General features: G+C 44.1%; 1 long non-coding RNA gene across 1 annotated transcript; it reads left to right on the top strand.

Moving 5' to 3' along the window:
• Positions 1-640: 640 nt before the first annotated feature.
• LOC144134977 (uncharacterized) lies at positions 641-3,730 on the top strand. The gene is made up of 3 exons (XR_013315324.1): positions 641-737; positions 1,414-1,606; positions 3,673-3,730. It is a non-coding gene; the product is annotated as an uncharacterized LOC144134977 (long non-coding RNA).
• Positions 3,731-5,130: the final 1,400 nt, after the last annotated feature.

Below are 5,130 nucleotides of genomic sequence, written 5' to 3'. Positions count from 1 at the left end.
TCGCTCTAATTTTAGTCTCGACATTGGGGTTCTTTCAAGTCCATTTCCTTTTCTTCCGTTTTCTGAAGAACGTATTCATGATCTGCAAATTATTTCTCTCTGCGAATTCTGCTTTAATAACCCCCCTTCTACTCCTAGATGCAGTGCCATAGTAGCCGCCTGCCTGGTACTCTACACCTACCAGCAAGCTAAAATTTTGTGTTTCAGTTCATTGCTTTTCTATCTTGTTTCCATCAGAAAAATCTTATTTATTGCGTCAATATGACGGTACTACTTCGGAGTTCTAGCGATTAGTAGACCGTTTTAGTAGTTCATGACGTTTCAGGGTATATTTGCAAACTTCTATTTATATAGTGTGGTCCTTAGAGGACAGAAATCATTTCAGGTGCCAACTGTCAGGTGTGGCGGGCGTCATTTATTTTGAAAGCCAGGCTACAGTAATCAACTTTTAAACTTCAATTCTTGATTTTTTTTCAGGGTGGTAGAAATTCACAATCACAAACACTTGCCCTTCTGCGGCACGTAGTGGTTGTCTACTCTCACAAGATCTAAAAGCCTAGCTTGTCCCTACTTTCTCTCTTTTTCTGTACTCAACATTTTTACCGCTACTATCATCACAACGAGGGCGAAGAAGAAGACGGGTAGCGAGGCTTGTTCACTGGGATGTTCTGCTTGCAAAGGTGTAATAGGCAGTGATTTCATTTCAACCTGTCTCTTTGGAAACGATTGACATTGTGGTAAGCTTTAGATAATTTTCTAGTGCTAAACGTGTTTTAATACAACTGGTTCGCACTGATGATAAACTTGATCTGCTCAAGAATTGTGTGAGAACCTATGGAGGGTATTGTAGCTAATTTGTTTCGGCTACACTTGTTTTTACAATTTCACCTTATTTCGTTTGCAGCCTTGTTTGCATTGTGATACAGACTTCTAATTTCTATGATTAGTGGGCGGGGTACTTCGGTCAGGTATAGCCAGTTTTCAAGCAGAAACGACCCTATTCTACAGACTGCCTATTGGACGTTGCGGTCGCTTAGTGGACCCTCGCTAAACTCTCTCAGATGATTCAGTTATGCCCTCAGGTGTGTTAGTGCCAGTAAACGTGATTTTGACCGCCGTTTTGGCACATGAACCAACTGTTTACCGTATCTGACTAGAACATTGTGGAGAGATGGAACAATGAGTGACTAGGGTGCGTCTTTATTTGCACAGTACTTGTGCGTGATGACAACATTGCCGTCCTGGGTTCCTAGTGGGGACTCTAATACCTCAGGTTGGTGATACTCCAACGTGATGGTAGCGGTGACACTGATGGTAGAACAGCATTGAAAGCCCACACTGTCGTCTATAAGGGCACAGCATACGCGCTTCGTCTGTAGTGTTTTGTATTCGTTTTCCTGATAATTGCTTCAGCCTGTCGCCACCACAAGCACAGTCCGAAAGCCGGCATTTTCAGACGCCAAACCCCCGGTGATTGGACTGTTCCCCGTTTCGAGGGGGACTCTGCCGCGGAAAGCTACATCTGCATCGGAGTGAAGGACGTCCCACGGCGGGTATTGCGCTTGGAGCTATGGACGCGTTAATTCGATGGCACACTCCTGCGTACGTGAGTATCTTGTTCTCGGTCTAACGATAGTTTTTAAACACAGCTTGGTTTCATTTCAAGATTTGCCTGAAGTCCTTTTCATTCCAAGCGGATGACTCTTGGGTAAGAGGCTTAAATGACATACCGCGCACACGCCAGGAACCTATGTTTATTGTAAGTGTCCTGAACTTGCTCTTTTTATCGACACAAGTCCGCGATATGATCTTTTCTTATACAACAACAGCTAAGATACAGAACAAGTGGTTTTCACATTACCTGTAGGTTCACTTTTCTTGCAAAACTGAACCGAGTTTTGTACTTATGCTGCGCGGACACTATAATGAGGCTGCTTAATCATATCAAAAATATAAAATGTGCTATTGATACGTAAGGGCTATGCTGTCCTGCTAGGTTATCTTAGAAAGGAAGAAATAACGCGAGCCTAGTTAAAAACGTAGACGAAATTAGTGAAAAACAAGCTTCGTAAAAACTCGTTTCTTCATGATTATGTTACACACTTTGATTATTCTCTTTCACTGGAGGGACTATTAAAAACAGAAGCGTTAAATATTAGTACCTTCCATCACTTATTCCTGACTGAGAAAGCTTGGTTATAACGTGGATTCACACAGGTTTTCGTCAGTAATCGTAGCTCATCGGTCGGCGTCGCTTAATTGCTTTCAGGCGGCTGTGTTGCTGCGTCGTCTATGTTGAAATTTTCACCATGGTCACGCAATATAAGTAATGACCTTGCATGTTATTGCATCGCTTTGAGGTAATACTGTTCGTGGCGCAGTTTCGTGGTTGGTGTTGTCTTGTGTGGTCTAGTTTACCGATTTTGTGCATATATAGTTCGAGAAAAGAGTTTTTTAAAGTGAATATTATAAGTAACTTTTAGAACTTTACAACTAACGGCAGTTCTTGCAATGTGCATCGACCTGCATGATCGTCTAGCTCGGCTTAAAATAGAGCAGAAACAAGAAAAAATATAAGCTTCAAAAATAATTCTTTCGTTACCAGCGAAATCCGACTTCTGTGATTGCCTACGTGTACCGACCGACCACCGACAGAGGACCACTGCGTGTGCCGGGACGGACACCGAAACAGACCACGTGGAGGGCTTAATGAGAAACGCTGCTACGTGTTCCGCTGAATCTCTAGCGGAGGAGACCGTTGCGGCCCCGACCTGCTCACAGCCACAACCGGGTGTGTTCATGGGCACAGTGCTCAGTGGTTCAAGAGACAGCGCAACGATGATGTCGCGAAAGCATAGTGGCGAAGTTTTCGTCGGAATCTAATCCAATACCAATACGTGAGGGCAAGCCACGTCAATGTCACAAAAGGAAAGCTTTGAGTTTAGTAAAGTTTATTTCACTTCTTTTTCCAGTCCTATCTACAGAAGCTGTAAAATTTTTTTAGGCAAAAACACTGAGTGTCCGATGAAATTATTACTAATCTTTGGTCCAATATTTTATGAGGTGCCTTCAAACACTCATGATAGCGTCATTTTCTTTAACGAAAGCGCGAGGGGTGTAAAAATAACGATGTGCAAGGAAAAGAACGAATCTGAAGTAAGAGGGGGAATGATGCATGTTATATTGCTAACATTTGGCAGAATTATATTCACCGTTGAAGGCTCAGGGTGCAATGCGTCTGACTGAGTAAATGAAACAATAACACGCGAGAACAGTCTCCCTTTTTATCGGCCGTCGGTAGCAGCGGGTTCCCAACGTACCTACCTGCAGATTTCCTGAGCATCCCAACTTTCATGCATTCAAACTACGCAAGTTTTTGAGGTTACCGTCTATGTCAATGAACAGAGAAAAGAGTAAAATTATGTTCAAGTGCCGTCGCGAAGCCGTTTTTCATGCAAGCCACCGCTGGCAGGTCGGTGCGATGAGTGTACTTCTCAGCTACGGGCGCTCCTTTGCGATATTCGCCTAAACATTGCTCGCTGCTGCGGACGCTTTACACTATCTATCGCCGCATTTAGTTGCTTTGCCGCTTAAAACGTCATTGTTGCTAGAGTGCGTAAAACAGCGACTCCTTACTAACAATGGCTGATGCCTATCCCCCGTTCGTTAGAGACAATACAACGGCCGCTGAACAGCTCCAAGCCGGTAGTAAATGGTCCGGTACCGGGAGCCTCTGCAGCAAGGGCAGTTGCACCAGCACTAATGCGGAAAGTCGGAAGACGCACTACACGAGCACCCGTCGTCTAGTACCCGACCTTCGCTGTGGCGACGACCGGATGCTGACGTTGCTGGTGGGCGATGGACTGCTGGCATGCACCCTGCTGATCGCTCTACCCTTGCTGGTGTCGCTGGGCTCGCATGATGGCGGGAGTGCTGAGAACTCAGCGACTGCGCCGCGCGAGAGGTGAGTTTTGCACAGCGATTGGTTTGCGTGGTAGCTTTTATGACAGGCGGCCATTGCAAAGTGTAGCCTACGCGCCTTCCTTGCCGAAGAACGGGTATTCGCAAAGTTAAATCGAACATTTGTAGCCTGCTTATGCGAAAAGCATTTTATTTAGGCGAACTTGCTCAGCGGAGCCAGACTGAGAGGAAGGTTTTAAGAGAAAGTGAAGAAATCAAGCGCACTCAACGTGCCACCAGTCACTGACATTTCGCAACATCGGGAGGGGCTTTTTGCTGAAACGCCACGAAAGATGATGAAAACATGCATTTTCGGTCTTTCCACCAAGTCTTAATTAACGTGACCATGTAACACGGCCATATCTATGGGAGCATAATGTGTGTGCCACAGACGGTTTAGGCAACGCGGAAATAGAATAAACACTTATTTCCGTGGCAATCTAAGCATGCTACTCTGAGCTCAATGGTTGACTCTGTACACGTATCACGACCTGCAGAGTACAACCCTCAGCGTCCTTGCCCCCCAGCAGGAAGCGAAGAAATGCAGATTTTTTGCGGTTTTCTTGTTTTCACGTATCGAAAACTTATGTGGTCACCCAAACAACTTTGGATACTAGTGGAAGCAAGCTTTACGGTGATACCTACTGTGAGAGCTGAAACTGTGTGTATCTTGAAAATTTTTCTCCTTAAACAGTAGAATACTGCCTGGTATTATTCCGTGCGTAAATGTAAAGGATATTAACTAGTCATTAAAAAATGCATCATTATATAGACAAGCAAACACTTTCGTTATCAATTAGAATTAGTAGTCAATTATTGCAAATGGGACCTCACTTACTCCGTTATCGAAATGTTACAATAAATCGGTTACTACTTACATTACATAGATGCATTCATGTCTAACGCTCTGAATATCTGTGCTTCCTGTCGCACTAATTCAGGATTCGTCGAGAGTGTTGTTACGTCACACACTGAGCTGTCGAATGAGAAGAAAGTTTGGTAGCAAATTAACCCATGGTCCTTGTGTTTCAAGTCAGATATGTTAACCCCATACCATTCCTGCACGTTCGTTCGACTTTGTCAAATAAAGATCATGTGCGTCCTGTATTTATCACGTAGTCTAATATGCCCACTGATGTATAATAATTAGAGCGTGTAATAAAAGAGGTA

The sequence above is a fragment of the Amblyomma americanum genome, chromosome 5 (genome assembly GCF_052857255.1).
Source record: "Amblyomma americanum isolate KBUSLIRL-KWMA chromosome 5, ASM5285725v1, whole genome shotgun sequence".
NCBI lineage: Eukaryota > Metazoa > Arthropoda > Arachnida > Ixodida > Ixodidae > Amblyomma > Amblyomma americanum.
The sequence above is the reverse complement of the archived record's forward strand: the minus strand, read 5'-3'. Positions and strand labels throughout refer to the sequence as shown.